The 18,703-nt window shown below is 40.3% G+C and overlaps 2 long non-coding RNA genes across 2 annotated transcripts; both read right to left on the bottom strand.

The window, feature by feature from the left end:
* Positions 1-8,773: 8,773 nt before the first annotated feature.
* On the bottom strand, positions 8,774-10,807 carry LOC141568238 (uncharacterized). Its single transcript, XR_012491312.1, has 3 exons — positions 10,451-10,807; positions 9,561-9,745; positions 8,774-8,939 (listed from the first exon to the last, which is right to left on the bottom strand). It is a non-coding gene; the product is annotated as an uncharacterized LOC141568238 (long non-coding RNA).
* Positions 10,808-11,975: 1,168 nt separating this feature from the next.
* LOC141568236 (uncharacterized) lies at positions 11,976-17,313 on the bottom strand. Its single transcript, XR_012491311.1, has 3 exons — positions 17,176-17,313; positions 12,513-12,588; positions 11,976-12,086 (listed from the first exon to the last, which is right to left on the bottom strand). It is a non-coding gene; the product is annotated as an uncharacterized LOC141568236 (long non-coding RNA).
* Positions 17,314-18,703: the final 1,390 nt, after the last annotated feature.

Raw genomic sequence — 18,703 nt, 5'->3', positions numbered from 1 at the left:
GGCAGGAGCCAAAAGATCCCAATCAAGAGTTAGCAGCTCTCTTTGTCTTCATCCGTGGGTCCTAGTTATCAACAATAGAGGGTAAGGAAAAACCCTGATTAGTACTCTAACACACAGTCGTATCCCCCAGGAGGCTGACTGGAGGCAAGACATTGAACCCCAACCAGTCTGTTCACCATTCCATTCCCCATATCCAACAAGGTGTCTGTGACATGGTAGGCACTCAATAATGAATTAATTAATTAATTAATTAATTAATTAACTAACTAATTGGTTCTATGTTGAGAACCAAATTAGAAAATAGAATCTGTACTTAGAGGTTTTGCTGGGGGGCAGCAGCCCGCAGTAACTAGAACTGTTAATAACAATAGCAAACAAGCACCCAACCAAAGGGCTGTGAAAGCATTCTGGTTTTAAATTCCTCATCACCCCTCTGGAGTAAGTATTATCACCATTTTATAGATGAGGAAACTGATATTTTGGTAAAATGCCCAAGTACTCTCAGGATATGCCAAGATTTCTCTCATTAAGCTTCCTTGCTTGACAAAGAACCTGCAAGTTTTCCTTTTTGACTCTTCAGAGTAGGGATGGCAACGAGGTGTCATTTCCCATGACAGCATTGAATGGTAGGGGTTGCCCCAAGTACAGTGCTGATGAGAATGCTGGGATTCCAGCCCTATTGATTAATTATGCCTGCCATGTGCATGTAAGGGGGCAAGTGGAGTGACACATGCCATCCCTGATCCAGGTATCTATTGATACTTTTTCTAGCCAAAGTTAGAAGTTGGCAAAGTCTATCTTTGGGATCTCTGGCACTCCCTCCCTCTGCCATCTCATGTCCCTCCTCTTTCTTGGACTCAGTGTCCAGTCTTTCCCCAACTCCCATTCTCAGATGGATCCCTTCTACTTCAATTTGCACATGTCTGTTTTGTCTCTCCGTGAGGTCCTTTGCATTCAAGCTTACACTCCTTGGCTGCTCTAGAACGTGCACTGGATCTAGAGTGAAATTACCTGAGTTTCAGTTCTACCTCAGTACATAATTCCCTGTGTAATCCTGTACAATGGACTTAATTTTATGCAGATTATCATGACTCCTGCCAAACCGACTGCCAAAGTTGCTTTGAGAATTAAGTAAAACTATGAAATTAAGGGGCAATATAGATCCTATCATTGGGACATGGCAGCATTTGTCTGCTGTTCAAGGAGGCTCAAGACCTGGAGAGGACAGTCTCCAGGACAGGTACAGCTTCTCAGACCCTCTGGCATTATCCCACGTGGGGCAGCATCGAGATACGTGGCTAAGATGAGGGGTTGGAATTTCAGCTCTACCACATACCAGCTATCTGACCCCGGGCAATCTGTGTCTCTTTTTCCCTTAAAAATAAAAGGAATAATGACAGTTTCAGGTAGAAACAGGGTTGTTATGAGGATCAAATGAGACAAAATGTAAACTCTTTTAACAGTGCCTGATGGTAAGTGCACAATAATTGTCAGCTATTTTCTACCTAAGCTTCCCCTTCTATTTAGTTCTGACAACCCTCATCTTGGCTTGGAAGGCCAGTTACTGACTAGGGAGAACTCAGGAGGGGTAAACTCCTTGGAGAGGTGAACACGCCTCTCTCAGGTATTTCTTTTGTCTAAACCAGTGCTTACACCTGCTTTTGTGGTCCCTGCATGGAGAACGCCATAACTGCAACTGCACAGCTATGTAATGAATGGCTATTAGCGCTTGTTTTGTCTATTAGTTTCCCCATAAGGCATTGCCATGGATTGTTAAGAGACTCTGACCAGGGTCAGTGGTTTAGTAAAAGCATACACTTTGGAAGTCAGCAGGTGTGAATTTGAATGGCTGTGTGACATAGCACAAGTTACTTAACCTCTCTAGTATGGTATGGCAGACACTCTTGGTTAGCCAATCTAGTATTTATGTGCATCTCCTGTCTCCTTTTTCATTTTCTTTTGCAATGGTTGGAAGGCTAAGTGCTCATTTTCCCAACTTCCCTTGCTGCTTGAGGTATCATGTGACAATGTTCTGGCATGTAATTAGAAGTCTTCTGGGGTTAGAGGAGGCTTCTGGGAAATATTCTACTCCTTCAGTTAAAAATAAAAATTAAAAATAAACCTAGTGCCACCTCTTTCTTTCCTCTAACTTTTCACCACAATGTGACATGGGGTGGCAGACTGCTAGTCATCCCCAATATCCATTCCCCCATCTGACTTAGTAATAGAACCTGCCTTGGCTTTAAAGAGCACATGGACAACCAAAGTAAAGATGTGATGCCTAGCTTCCCTTGCAGCTAGATGTGGCAATAGAACTAAGTTCTCTGTAATGGATGTGAACAGAAGTGGCTTATGCAATTTCCAGACAGGCTGTTGAAAGTGCTGTGTGTACCCTCACCTTCCCTTTCCTATGGGCTGGAAGGTGGATGTGGTGGCGACTTAACTTGGATCTTGTGGACAAGGGTACCTTCTCCCTACTCAGAGATGGGAACAACAAGATAGAGGGAAGCCTGGGCCTCTGACTTTGGCTGTTATGTGAGGGGTATAATATCCCTCCATTTTATCTAAGACACAGGTTTTGTGTGTCCCTGCTACAAGTGTCCAACTTGTATCTTAACTGAAACTGACAGATTATTATTATGGCCCTTTCACAGATGAAGAAACTAGTACTCAGATTGATAGACTGACTTACACGTCAGGAATGGGCTACCTCTGCCTGGCTCCATGCCTACATTCTTTCCATTATGCCATCTTGCCTCGAATTGTGGCAAGGTGGTGATGTGCATGTGTGTGTGTGTACATAATGTAGGTTATTTTATTGAGTTAATCTTTATGGAAAAAATAAAACTTTACAGATTAAACAATATTTTAATCACACCAGGGGCATTTGGGATTCAAAGACATTTTTTAAAAAAATCCCTTTGTAAGGTGGAGGCTAACTCCCCAGTTTCATTTTGTCTTGTTATGCAAACTCAGATTTTCCTAAACTACATTTAGTTTACCAAAAACAGATTACACACACACACACACACGCATGCACACACACACGTGCGCGCGCACACACACACATAGATAAATATGTCTCAATTGCCTTGGTAGCCTGTGATATTTGCTTTTAGGCTTCATTTATCACATTGGAAGAGGGAACAATGGTGAGAGGGTTGAAGGACAAGATGTGTAATTTACACTGCTGAATTTTTAAATAAAACTTCCCTAGGCAAATCACACTTGCAGTTTAAATTGTTTTTCTGTTGCACGAATGATTTAGAAACTAAAAAACAAAACAAAACAAAACAAAAAACATTAGAGGGAAGAGGATGGAGCAAACTAAGCAGGTTCCGAGCCTGAAATGACCATGAGTTTAGCGGGAGTGTATTACTGCAGCCCCTTAATTCTGCCATCTGGCAAGGTTTTCCATGGGATTAATGAGAGCCTGTGGTACAGCATTACCAGAAGGGGAACAATTCCAATTATCAAAAGAACTAAACCATAATTACTATGCAAATGATTTCAGTAATGTAATAGAATAGACTATTTGGTCATTACAGGGCAGACAATTCACAGTGCTAATTGGGGTTAGTCTGTTTTCAGAAAGTAAATAATATTAACAATAAAATAAATCCAAACTAATATTAGGTTTGATTTTGCTTGCAATCAAGGAGGATGGTCTGCTTCTGAAATTACATTTACATTAAAAGGATAAACCCTGCTTGCTGCAGTCTCTGTCAGAAGTAAAATGACTCTGGATTGAAAATACCGGGAACAAAATGATACTGAGATGGATTTAGTATTTGAGAGAAGAGGTCAGCAGTGGAGGGTCCTCAGGCCAGAAGACAGACTTGGATATAGACAATCTTTAATTCTCAGAGTTGCCTAAATATACTGGTGGCAGGAGATAATGGCTCAGAACTTGAAGAATAAAGGACAAAGAAAAAGGAAACTGCTGGTAATTCATCCTTTTTCCCCCCAATCTCTCTTCCATTACCCAATTTTGAAATTTTACCTTACCACCTACTTGTTCTATGATTATTGTTTTTTTAATTTATTTTTTTCTCTTGTCCATGTGTTTATTATTTTTATTTTTTTATTACTTTCAGGTGTACAAAACAATGTAATAGTTAGACATTTATCATTTATATACCTCACACAGTGATAACCCCCCTCCCCTTGTTTACTACCCTTCTGACATCGCATACAGCCATTACGTTTCCATTGTCTCTATTCCTCATGCTGTACCCCGCTTCTTGTAACCATATATATATATATATATATATATATATATATATATATATATATATATATATATATATATATAGTTGTAGTTGACATTCATTATTGTTCAGCTTCAGGTATACAGTGCAGTGATCAGGCATCTACAATATCCCTGAAGTGGTCTCCCTAATGAGACAAGTGTCCATCGGATACCCTACAAAATCTTTACATTATTGATTACATTCCCCAAATTGACTTTTGTATCCCCGTGGCCATCTTGTGGTTACCAATTGTGCTTTCTAATCCCCTCACCTTCCCCCTATCCCCATCCCCCCCATCTAGCAACCCTCAGTTTTTCCTCTATGTCTCTAAGACTGTTTCTGATTAGTTCATTCATTTATTCTTTTCTTTAGATTCCACATATAAGTGAGATCATATGGTATTTGTCTTTCTCTGTCTGACTTATTTCACTTAACATAATGTTCTCTAGGTCCATCCATATTGTTGCAAATGGTAAGATTTCATTCTTCTTTATGGCTGTGTAATACTCCATTGTATAAATATACCACAGTTTCTTAATCCAGTCATCTACTGACGGGCATTTCGGTTGTTTTCCATGTCTTGGCTATTGTGTATAGTTCTGCAATAAATATAGGTGTGCATAAATGTTTTCCAAATTAGAGTTTTGGATTTCACTGGATAGATACCTAGGAGTGGAATTGCTGGGTCATAAGGTAGTTCCATTTTTCAGATTTTTGAGATACCTCCACACTGTTTTCCTTAGTGGCTGCACCAATCTGCAATCCTACCAACAGTGCACAAGGGTTCCCTTTTCTCCACATCCTCACCAGCACTTGTTGTTTGTTGATTTATTGATGATAGCCATTTTGACTGGGTGAGGTGGTAGCTCATTGTGGTTTTTATTTGCATTTCTCTAATGATTAGTGAGGTTGAGCATTTTTTCATATGTCTGTTTGCCAGCTGTATGTCCTCTTTAGAAAAATGTCTCTTCATGTCCTCTGCCCATTTTTTAATTGGGTTGTTTTTTTTTTTGACTTGAGTTGAGTGAGTTGTTTATAAATTTGGGATATTAACCCCTTATTGGATATATCATTAGGAAATATCTTCTCCCATTCAGTAGGATCCCTTTTTGTTTTCTTGGTGGTTTCCTTCGCTGTGAAAAAAACTTTTTAGTTTGATGTAATCCCACATGTTTATTTTTTCTTTTACTTCCCTTGCCTGAGGGGATATATCAGTAAAAATATTACTCCGGGTAATGTCTGTAAACTTGCTTCCTATATTTTCTTCTAGGAGTTTTATTGTTTCAGATCTTACATTTAAGTCTTTAATCCATTTTTAATTTATTCTTGTATATGGTGTAAGGAGGTGGTCCAGCTTCAGTTTTTTTGCGTGTGTCTGTCCAGGTTTTCCAGCACCATTTATTGAATAGACGTCTTTACCCCACCATAAATTCTTGCTTCCATTGTCGTATATTAAATGACCATATAGGCATGGATTTCTTTCTGGGCTCTCTATTCTGTTCCATTGATCTATGTCTCTGTTTTTATGCCAGTACCATGCTGTTTTGATTACTGTAGCCTTGTAGTATAATTTGATGTTAGGTATTATTATACCTCCCACTTTGTTCTTATTTCTCAAGATTGCTGAGGCTATCCAGGATCTTTTATGGTTCCATATACATTTTAGGATTATATGTTCTATTTCTGTGAAAAATGTCCTTGGAAGTTTGATAGGAATTGTGTTGAATCTGTATATTGCCTTAGGCAGTATGGACATGTTAATGATATTAGTTCTTCCTATCCATGAGCATAGTATGTCTTTCCATCTATTTGTATCTTCTTTAATTTCTCTCTTCAGTGTCTTATAATTTTCTGAGTACAGATCTTTTACTTCTTTGGTTAAATTTATTCCCAGGTATTTTATAGTCTTTGAAGCAATTGTAAATGGGATTGTTTTCTTAATTTCTCCTTCTGATATTTTATTATTGGTATATACAAATGCAACTGATTTCTGAATATTAATTTTGTATCCTGCTACTTTACTAAATTCATTTATCAGTTCTAATAGTTTTTGATGGAGTTTTTAGGGTTCTCTCTATATTGTATCATGTCATCTGCATATAATGACAATTTTACTTCCTCCTTACCAATTTGGATGCCTTTTATTTCTTTTTCTTGTCTGATTGCTGTGGCTAGAACTTCCAGCACTATGTTGAATAGAAGTGGAGAAAGTGGGCAACCTTGCCTTGTTCCTGATCTTAAGGGGAATGGTTTTAGCTTTTCCCCATTGAGTATGATGTTAGCTGTGGGTTTATCATATATGGCCTTTATTATGTTGAGATATGGTCCCTCTATTCCCACTTTCTTAAGAGTTTTTATCATAAATGGCTGCTGGATTTTGTCAAATGCTTTTTCTGCATCTATTGATATGATCATATGATTTTTATTTTTCATTTTGTTAATGTGGTGTATCACATTAATTGATTTGCAGATGTTGAACCACCCTTGCATACCAGGAATGAATCCCACTTGATCATGGTGTATGATCTTTTTAATGTATTGCTGAATTCTGTTCACTAATATTTTGTTGAGGATTTTTGCATCTATGTTCATTTGGGATATCGGCCTGTAGTTTTCTTTTTTTGTAATGTCTTTGTCTGATTTTGGGATCAGAGTCACAGTGGCCTCGTAAAAAGTGTTTGGGAGCCTTTCCTCCTTCTGGATTTTTTAGAATAGTTTGAGGAGAATAGGTGATAATTCTTTTTTGAATGTTTTGTAAAATTCACCCGTAAAACCATCTAGTCCAGGGCTTTTGTTTGTTGGGAGCTTGTTGATTACTATGATCATCATTTTGAAATTAGTTTCCTTCTCAAGACCTCCTTCTTCCCATTCCATGCTATTAGTAAAGCATGAGCTCCTTCCCTCCCAGTAGAGGAATCCCATGCTTTCTACCTCAGGTGAAAAGACTGGAAGCCTTCTTCCATCACAACATTTTTCTCCCCATTTGTACACCCACTGGGAAGGCACATGACCTGAACTTGGACAGTCAAGATTCATTCTCCCAAGATTCCCTCAAAATGGAGTCCTTATTCCAGCAGCAGTGAATTTTGAGGCTTTCCTGAAGCTTATCTTCTCACAGCAGACACAAGTCTGTGGCACCTTCCATCCTTTTTTTAAACCACATTCTCCGGCCCTTGTCTCATTTCCTGATCCACACAATATCTCTCTAACTAATGCCCCTTTTATACGATCTTTGCCAGAGTTTGTTTTTGTGGCTTTCCAAGAGGAAACCCTAACTGATACACTTCTCCTAAGAAATTTAAGGCATATCTATATGACATCCAGTGGAAGGGGAACAAAAGAAGGTCATGATTATCTGGTAAATTTGGGGCTATTTCTAAAGATCTCTTGTAGTCAATTTAAATTTCGCAATATCCCATGAGTAGATGACATCACCAGAAGCAGTGGAGGTAACGGTTAAGAACCAAGCTCTGAACCCAGACTACGTGGGTTTGGACCTCACTTCCTCTGCTTCATAGCTGTATGACCATGGGCAAGTTGTTTATAAGTAAAATGGGGAGAGCAAGAGTATGTTCCTCCCAGGATTGACAGAAGGAATGAGTAGTATTCTATGAACGTGTAGAGTTCATAGAGCAGAGCCTGACACTGGCAAGCATTGTAAGCATGTAAAATATGATTATTAAGACTTCTGAGAGACGGTGCTAGGTATTTTTGCAGTAATTGTTTTTGTGTAAGCATTTTTCCGCAAATATTTTCACTGCACAGCTAATTGGCCACAAGGCAATTTCACTATAAAAGATAAAATTATTGGTTGACAGTTCGGTTTACATTTGGCAGACTTAATGTATTTAAGCTAGTTGGCAGTTTGGTTTCATTTCACCATTGACGAAGTTCTCACAGTTACTCCTATATTTATATTATATAAATCTTAGCCTTCATAATGGTCTATACAGTGACAAGTATATGTGATGGTCTTAAAATAGTGGATAATAACAACTATGTATAAATCCAGATTGCAAAGCTATGTGTCAAGTCAGATTGCAAGAAAATGATATCAGTTTGCGAATCTTTTGGTGAGCAGTCAACCCTCCCTCCCATCAACACCAAACCCAGCTATGGCAAATATAAAAGAGGCAGCTACTCATTCACAACAGACTTCGAAAGCATTAATTTTCAACTCTGTGTTTGTAAACTGAGATCTATCTTAACGAAGGAAGAAAATGTAGCCAAAAAGCCAAAAAGCCAAAAAAAAAAATAATAATAATAAATCTATGAACAAGACTTTGAAGACTTTGCAATAAAATCTGTTTAACTTTATTAATTTTTCTTGTTTTACTATGTCCTTTTTATTGTCCCGCTTGTATATTTTGTCATTTTATTTTTTTACGGCAAATTTGCCTTACAGCCAATTAGTGGTGCAGTGAAAATATTTGCAGCAAAAATGCTTACAGAGAAAATACCAGACACGCTGAAAAACGGGAGGCAAATAAGATTTTTAAAATAATGATTCAATACACTTACTTGACATCTGTGTACATGGAGTTATGTAGCATCCAAAATAGTCCCCTGGGGCTACAGATATTCCCACGATTCAAGTTGGGGTTTTTTCTTCTCAGAATTGCTTCTTTAGAACTTTATTTAGAGCCTGCAGTTCAGAAGTGTGATTGCCTTTGGTCTATTTCGTTGCTAAATACAAAAAGAAAGCAACTATTAAAGCATGTGGAGTATACGAGACCATCTGCCGCTGCGGTCCCCACACCCAAAAGCTCAGCGCTGCAGGTGCCGGCACAGGTGAGGAACTCTGACTCAGGGAACCCAAGCCCCGTGGAACAACTACAAATGCTTGCCTGGTACCAAAGTCTCCAACCCAAGACCCGAAGCCTCCTTGTGGTCTCTGCCTAGGTCTCAGATGGCTTCCAAGGAAGCCTCTGTCCCGAGAAAGGTTCCAGCTTGCCCCCTCATCTTGCTTCTGGAAGGCCTTGATCAATACCTACCGCTGCTCCTGCTAGTGCTGTCCCCCCCGCCCACCCCATGGCTGAGGTGGGTCATCCCCAGCCCTGTCCAGAGCTTTAGGAAGCTCTCCAGAGGTAGCCAGACTTTGCTGCACGTGACCTTGAACCACTTCCCTATGGACCTATGGGGTATTTGAGAGTTCACCAGTGTCTTACTAAGTTGAACCCTCTACACAGTTCCAGATTTGAAGACAATGTCACTATCAGTACTCTGAGTAAGATATTTGCGCTCCCAGCTGCCAGTGAGAGCAGGAAATCAAAAAGTCCTGGTTCTCCCGCCCAGGCTGCAATATACACTGTGCTTTGCATGCGGGCCCCTGATGCCAGCCGATGTCTTGGTGCAGGTGTAGCGGTGGTGGATATAATCAAGGGACAGGCATATTTCAGGGCATGTCCGAATCCGAGAAACAGTGGTGACTGAATGGCAGCGGGCCTTGCCCAGTCAGCTTCTGATCCCGAAGGGTGGTCCAGTACCCAGTCCTGTAGGGGACACAAAGGGTGCTACTGACCTCCAGCAGGAACTGAACTTCAGGTGGCGGGCAGCTGGCTTGCCAGTGACGCAGGCCCTGGGAAGGTTCTGAGCCCGACTGGTCAGGCTCTTCGTTGAAAGCTCGTTTGGTTCCCTATGGCCTCAGAGGCAGGTTGTCTCTGATGCCAGTAGGTGCCATGGGTGCCAAGGACAGCTCACTAAGTGAGAAGAGGTGTGGGAATAGAGGAGAGGTTGCAACCGTCAGCCAAAGCCAGAGCTGCTCAGAAACTACAGTTGGGGCATTCCCGTGGAAAGCACAAAGATCAGGGAGGGAAACCTCTGCGGTGCAGGGGACGCAGGCCCTAACATTGAGGCAGACAACCACAGAGGTGGCCATTCACTGGGCTTTTGGACTAGAGGTCCCCAGCATGCAGCTCTGGAGAGACCCCTGCAGCACTTACTAGGCCAAGCCCAGTGGGTTGCAACGGTGACAGGTCGGTGTGGCTCTCCCTCCAAAGTTTTGGCACTAGGCACGTAACCCCAGGCTAGCAAAAGGTGCCAGGTTGCAGACACCCTGAGTTCTGAGCATTACCAGATGTTGGGATCAATGAGCGTGGTCATTTCCATAGAGCCTCATCAACACCTCAGCCACATGCTGATGTAAAAATAGGATAGGGATGGGGCAGAGGGAAATTTAGATGTTGTGGGGTACCAACCTGCTCCCTTTCCCTTGGAAAACAGGGACAGTGTCTCCAATTCACCATTTGCACTCCAGCACCTAGAGCAGCGCCTCTCATTGAATTGGAGCTCGATGAATATGTATTCAGGAACAGTTCCAAAGAATGTTTCTAAGTCTTCAGTGGGAGACTGCAGGCGATAAAAAGACATTTTCCTTCAGTCCGACTCGTCTCCTTCTACTTCTAAAGTGAAACGCAGTGGCAGTCGTGACCCCTTGTCTCCCGGATTTTTCTCCCATCATTTTTTCTAATCTACTCAAGGAGGGAAAATGTATAGTTAAACCACTAACCTGTAGAATCAAACATGAGTAAATGTTTAGTGAGCTCTGTGGAAAAGGAACCTTGCAGTGTTCAGAGGTAAACAAGAATACGTGGCACAGTGATGTGAACCATTCCCACTGTATCCGGCCTAAAAAGCCCACCTCAGACGCGATCAGCTGCAAGTGTTTCCCTGTATCTCCTCATCCCGGAAGTAAAGCTTGCCCTTAATCTCAGGCACCAGATTCTCGTGGTACACTTTGCTTTGGTTGTTTCGGCTTTTTGGCTCTCTGCTCTTTGGGTTTGTGTTTTGAAAATAATACCAAAAAGTAAAAGAAATACGGAAATGTATAAAGTAAAAACTAAAAATTCTCTCAGCCCTTGAGGACTGTTTGTATTTCTGTTATAGGATTTCTTTATTTTCTTTTTACTGTGATATTTTAAAAAATTCAACTTCTTTCTCTTGGCCCTTCCTACTACTTGGAAGTTAATAGCATATATATGCATCTGACTCACTTTCGATGTACTTCAGTATTGTAAAATTAGCGATTTGAGTTGAATGGGTAGGTTTTAATAGAAAGGATGGGGACGCCATTTGGGGCTAGCACAGTGACTGGCACTTACAAGGAAAGTTATGTTTGTTGAATGAATGAGTGAAGGATCCATCCTCTGTGATAGTAAAACAAGGGACTGAGGTATGTTTCGGATTAATGAAGTTTATGAGTAAAAAGTTTCCTAAAAGATGTAAGAAGAGAAGGAGAAGAAAATAAACATCAGTCTTAGTGATCACGTCTTCAACAATGTTGGTAAATTTAAGCTGGCACAAATTAGCAGCTTTTGTTTCCCAACTTTTCATACTTCCCCCTTCCTTAACTACTAAAGCATGTGCACACAAGGCTGAATTACATGTAGTAATGCTTTCTTTCAAATTTTGAAAGTAGATATTCTTAAAGAAGGTTAGTCTATACTTTTATTTTTCCCATTGTCCTTGTTTCATTTTCAAGGGGATCCTGGCCTCATAAAATAAACTTAAGAGCTCTCTGTCTCCCTCTGTCACTGGAAGTTTGCATAAAGCAGAAAATAGACTATGAGTCTTACTGCAGTAGGTGACTTGCTTTTCATGTATTGGGAATTTCAAATGCTAAGAACTTTGCTGAAAAATTGAACAAATAAATCCCCAGAACTGGGCACAAAGAAGGTGGGGTGAAGGGCCATGATGGGAGAGGCCATGACTAGGAGAAAGTACTTACTAGTGTGGGGCCTGGTGGCGCAATGCTCTCTTCAGGCAAACACTCAAACTAATGATGACTTTTACTTCCCAGGAAATTCTCCTTTTTTTTTTTTTGAACTTCCACATCTGTAAAACAATTAAACATGAGAATTTTCAAAACAAAGCTATACGTAAGGATAAAACATTGAAAAAAGTAAGATGCCTTTGAATTTTATTATAGTCCTCCAAAAATCTAACAAAGTAACTTTTTATCTGTTAAAAAAGACTCAAAAACATACATATTCTATAGAGCTCCTATTTTCTAGAGCGTTTTCACTCTCAAGTGGTACAAAATCTGGGGAGGAGAGTAACACCAAAATTCCAATACAAAACTACATCTGAAATCACTGACATAGCCCTCCTGCTATGTCACTAGGTGGCAGCATGTAATAACAAATAATGATGTTACAGCGTGGTAAATAATAAAACTGTAAGAAGCTACCTTTATAACAAACATCAGTCTCACAAAGAGTCTAAAACAATAGAAAGAACTTCAGTGCTCTTCCAGCTTACCTTTAAAGGACAGTGGATCTATTTAGAGGCATTCTTTTTCTCCACGCATTCACACATTCTATTTTAAGTAAAAATGCTAGAGACAAAAGTAAAATGGATTATAGGTTTGGATTCTTTTAGACAATCTTTTCTTTGTTAACATTTAGCTAAAGGAAACAAAAACTCACTTCTAAGCAAAGGGAGCTTTCAAAGATACCAACAATCACGTATAATGAAGCCTTTCTCAAAATCAGGTTTTGAATTGTATTTGTCCATTAATGATCTAGAAAAGAAAAGTTGAAATTTTACCTCTACGGAAACCCACCAATGCAAATGAGATATTTAAGGCCACAGGTCGCAAAGAGGCATTCTGCAAATTCAGGGCATGGCCACGTTTTGCTTGGCCTGAAGTGTGTGTGTGTGTGTGTGTGTGTGTGTGTGTGTGTGTGTGTGTTTTAAGAATTGCCCATTTTCACTTTTGAGCTGTACTATGCACAAATCCAGGCTTCTGGCTTCTCTGGAACATTCAGGAGATCTGCGGACACAGGGCCTATATTTTTCACATGCAACAAGAGGCTGGAATCAAGGGGTGGCCACGCCTTTTAACCAAGCAAGCGCCTTCCAGTTTTTCTGGTTTGTTTATACTCTTTGTTATTATTTCCTATCTTTATTAGTTTTCTATTGTGTAACAAATTACTACCAACTGAGACACTTAAAACAACACCCATACATTAGCTCCCAGTTCCGTGGGTCAGAAGTTCCAGCAAGATACGGCTGCATTTTCTGCCCAGGGTCTCACAAAGTGAAAGTCAGTGTGTCAGCCAGCCTGCATTGCCACCTGGAGCTTGGAATCGTGTCCTGAGCCATCTGCTTGTGGCTGAGTTCAGTTCTGTATAGTTGTAGGCCTGATCTCCCAGTTTGCCTTACTGGTTCCGAGTGGGGATATACTGCATTCTTTGCCACGTGGCCTCCTCCATCTTCAAAGCCAGCAGTGGAGAACTTGTCATGCACCAAGTCCCACTCATGCCTCAGATCTCTCTCTAGGAGGAGCCCAGACCCCTCTAACAACTCGCCTGATTAGGCAAGGCCCACTCAAGTAAATCCCCCCTTTCTTAAAGACAAGGGCTCTGTATGACATAACCTAATCATGGAGTGATGTCCCATCACAGTCCCGGTCCCAGGGATTATACAGGCCATGGACAACATGAGGCAGGGATCTTAGAATGCTGTCTACTGCATTCGGCTAAGGGTCAGCTTGCCATTATCAAACATGTACTGTGGTGTGTTTTTTTCAGATTAGAGTTTAAAGGACATTGAACTATTTCTGAATATACATTTCTATCAAAAATTGAGAAAATGACAAGTGGAAAGGCTCTATAGTTTGAGGGGGGGGGGAAATTCCCACATGTTTCAAATGAAAATAAAGTGGACTATTTTTAGATTCAGGCCCCAGGACTCACTTATGTTACCCAGCTGGCCCCCTTGAGAGTTTCAGTCTGTACCCTCTGCTTTCAACCACATGCTGACATCTATCTCCACTGAAAACAAATGAGGTGCCCCTCAAAATGCATCTCATGCGACTCCTGGCTCACCACCTCTACATCTCCCTGTCCTCTGGAATCTGGCAACTTAAATCTTTGGGGTTCCCCAAGATGAAACAGTGGGCTTTCCTCTATCAGCGCTTCTCAAATTATCTGTGGCAAAGAAACTTTATTCCCCCAGGCCAGCACAGATTGATGCATTGCATTTGTAAAATGCAATCGAAATAAAATGGATCACTGATTATGTTCTCAGATGTTGGAGCAATGTTAAATTGCGATAAAAGTTTCTAAATTTGATCTTGTAATAAACTGTTCACGGACAGTTTGACCTTTCATCAAACATAGGTTCAGTGCAAATCATATATAGTATCAATTTGCACATATTGCGACAGCTATAACAGCTAACGTTTCTTGTGCAATCATTATGTTGCCAAGCATTTTTCTACCATTTTGTACACATTATCTCCTCCTGCTCTCAAAGTCAACTCTGAGGAGTGGGTTCTACTGTAATTTTATAGGAATGAAAACCAGGCACAGAAAATGTAAACGATTTTCCCACATTCACACAGAGACTGTGTCCCCAAATGCCACACTCTGTGGCCATTCATGTGACCGATATTCATGTGGCCACAGGGGTATTGGAAATTGTACGTGATTTGGTGGCAGGGACGAGGACTCCAACCACAATGCCTTCACCTCCCACATACATGACATGGATCACATTATTTAACCTCTCTGAGATTCATTATAGTCACCGAAGTTCAGTATCATAATATCTGTATATCTGATGGAACCTGCAGTGAGGGCACGAATTCCGTCGTGGGGGCCTCACCCTCATGACCGAATTACCTCCCAAAGACCCCGCCTCCTCATACCGTCCTATTGGGAGTTCGGGTTTCAACATATGCATTTTGAGCAGAAACAAACATTCAGTCCACGGCACTGAGAGAAACCAGATCAGGGACTTCCTGAGATTGGCAATAAGGGACACTGAATGCAAAGGAGCATGAGAGGACCCTTTGGGTGATGGAATCAAAACCATGTCTTGATTGTGCTGGTGATTACGTGGGCATATACATATTTCAAAACTCACCAAACTATGGATTTAAAAGGGGAATTATTTTATGTAAATTTTACCTCAATAAAAATAAAGTTAGTGAGCCAGCAGTAGGACTCGGTGACACGGCAGGGAAGAGGCCTAGTAATTGTATCAGCATAGCTGTCATCTGTAGCTTGCACGATCTGTGGGTAATTCTGGTCGTCAGGCCCCATGCTTTCCACTCTAGAATATACTGAGGACTCAACACAAATAGCAAAGAATTCTCAGTCTCTCTGCCTACACATGCTGCACACTTAAATCTATTGTTCTGCACTTTTGTACATCTGCTTTTCTTTCCATTATCCTCACTCCTGCAGTTGCCCAAACATACCAATGTAGCTTTCAAAAATATACATATACATGATCTGATTTACATAAAAATCCTGTCAGCCATAAGCCTAGCATAGCAGACTTTGGGACTAAAAAGCCTAATTGCTATAAAATATTAAGTGCAGAATACATCACGTGTTTATTTCTAGAGTTGTTATTTTCACCCAATGAGGAAGGAGCTGGAGAAAGTGGAAAGGATAAAAGCCAACATGTAAGCAGGAAATCTGGCCTTGAGGAAAACCCAGGACACTATTTATTGAGATGGAAAGGAAGAAGAGCTGAAAACAGAGGTGTTTTAAGGAGGATGCTACAGATTTGGTGGCCTTTTGTCTCTACATAGCAGGAGGTAGACAGGGAAGGTTGGGGCTTGAGAGAAAAGAGAGAAGTTGGACAGCCACTGTGAGGAACTGGAAACAAGCTCACCACAGAAGGGCAATAATAAGTTAGTAAGTCAGCATAGGATGAGCTGTAGTTAGAAGTCACCAGTCCCTGATGGTTCAATCAGTCTGAGTCAAAATTTGTCCCCTCCAAGAATCCTGGTTCTGCTTTATGCCTTTCACATACAGGCATTGAAGCATACAGGCATTGGAGAGATAGAGACATTCTGTTGGTGTTCATACACTCTCTATATATATCTGAGTGGTGAGAATATAGAGCTTTTACTATATGCCCCTACGTCTTCTCCTTTCCAGTTTAACATCTTAACCTGTAGCTGTTCTGCCACCTTGACAGCTTTCTCTTGGAAATAAATAACAACAAGAAAATCAATACTTCTTCACATTACTTTATGTTATAGTTAATTGTATGTGTCAATTTGACTGGGCCACAGTGCCCAAATAATGGGTCAACCATTATTCTAGATGTTTCCACATGGGTGTCTTTTGGATGAGATTAACACTTACATTGGTGGACTGTGGGTAAAGCAGATTGCTCTCCATAGTGTGGGTGGGCCTCATCGAATCAGTTGAAGGCCTGACTAGAAAAAGACTGACCTAACTGATGCAAGAAAGAATCCTGTCAGAAGACTGTCTCTGGACTTCACCTGCAACTCTTCCACAGGTCTTCAGCCTGCTGACCCATCCTGAAGACTGTGGACTCATCAAGCTTCCACATTGTGTAAGCCAATTCCTTAAAATATATCAATCGATAGAAGATTAAAGCGATAGAGATAGAGACATTCTGTTGGTGTTCATACGCTCTATAAAAAGTGTTTCACATAAGCTATCTATAGGTTCTTCGTGGAAGTTATGTGTGCTAATCAGCTTCTGCAGCCTTTTCAAACTTCTTTTCCTTGGAAAGGGACATAAACATTTGTCATCCCTCCTCCATTTCTTCTCACTAACTATAATTTCCAACCTCTAAAGCCACAGAGTCCACCGAATTTTCATGATATCTAGTATATCAATATAGAGCTTAAAAGAGTTATGGAGCAATATGTTAAGATTCAATTCATTATTAGCACTTTTAAAAAATAATGAGTGACCAGGAGCTTCTTTCTTCCCAACCTTTCCCACTCATCATCAAATAAGTTACTTTTATTCAAATAATGCAGGGTTTCTAACATACCAGATGTGAATATTATTTCTAAAGTGGATTGGAAATCCAGCACTGACTCTCTCAAGAATGAAGAGGATTTGTTGGAATACAGATGACTAAGCTTGTGTTATCCAGAGCGGCAGCAGCACAGCTACGGCTGATGTGATTGGCAACTCACCCACGTATTTCCAAAAGCAGACCGCCTTTTGTAGATGGATGACGTCATACCAGCATCCTCTGCTCATGCTGCGCTCTCAGGCTCCTTCCGTTGACCCGGTTCATTGACTGATCATTACTTTGAAGCAAACAAACCCTTGTTCATGTGTCTAGGATGAAAAATAAGTGGAGAAACCAAATACATTGGCTGTTTCCCTTTCCTTTCAACTCTAGTTATGTAGGGTTTGGTTTGGGGGCAGGGCTGCTTCAGATCATTGGCACCGACACAGCCAACTCAGATATTAAAACAGAAAAATCATTTTCTACTTAATGGAAAACGTCTACTATCCTATGCGAAACCCTTTTACCCTGTACCTACTCTCCCTCTTCTCTGTGGAAGAATTTGTGGGAATTTGTCATACATTCCATATTTCCCCAAAAAATAAGACCTAGCTGGATCATCAGCTCTAATGCGTCTTTTGGAGCAAAAATTAATATAAGACCTGGTCTTATTTTAATACAATATAAGACCAGGTCATATAATATAATATAATATAATATAATATAATATAATATAATATGTCATATCATATCATAAATATAATATAATGCCCGGTCTTATTTTGACATAAGACTGGGTCTTTATTATAATATAATATAATATAATATAATATAATATAATATAATATAATATAATAAACATAATACCAGGTCTTATATTAATTTTTGCTCCAAAAGACGCATTAGAGCTGATAGTCTGGCTAGGTCTTATTTTCGGGGAAACACGGTTATAACTAGCTTTGGGCTTAAGCCAAAATTCTAAGAAACAGGAAACTCCCATTTCTTATCATATATACTTTATTTTTAATTCTTTTCTCAGTATCAAATTTATTATCCCATTATAACCTGCATGTGAATAAATACTCACAAATCTGAAGTCTGATTTAGGAAGAATGACAGTATACAATAGTTATTATGCTTATGATATTGGGTTACAAATCTGAATAAGACATTCTAAAGACCTGTACTATAGAGGAATTTGTAAAAAGGGTCATCTGGGACATGTTTGAGTTTGAGGGAGGATGATAATTAATTGCTCCTCTTCGAAGGTCAGAAATAATTAAAAAATAGAATCAGATGCATGGAGGACAAAGCATCAGTCTTATAGTTCAGAAAGGCTGGACTGGAGAATGTAGCTTATTCTGTTGCACATGGAGGCCGCCCATAACTTCCCCCCACTACCAGCTCAGCAAGACCGAAACACCTGTGTCCAGAGCCTCACCATACGGAGGTGGGGGCCGTGAATGCATGCTTGTTGTTGGCAGGTAGATTCCAGAGAGGGAACCAAGTGGCCTACTTTGAAGGGAGGATCAAACAATCAGAGAAGCTTAGACAAACAGAGATCTGACTTTCTCCACCTTCCAAATCAGAACGGTGGAATGGTGGAAGAGGAGACACACTAAAAGTGGCCCTTGCATCTTTTTCTTCCCTTCCTCTTTTAAGGAAAGATACGATGGGGGATAAGAATGTCCCCTCCATAGAAAGAACTA

This window comes from Rhinolophus sinicus, linkage group LG02 (genome assembly GCF_036562045.2).
Source record: "Rhinolophus sinicus isolate RSC01 linkage group LG02, ASM3656204v1, whole genome shotgun sequence".
NCBI lineage: Eukaryota > Metazoa > Chordata > Mammalia > Chiroptera > Rhinolophidae > Rhinolophus > Rhinolophus sinicus.
This window is presented reverse-complemented; position numbering and strand designations above follow the sequence as displayed.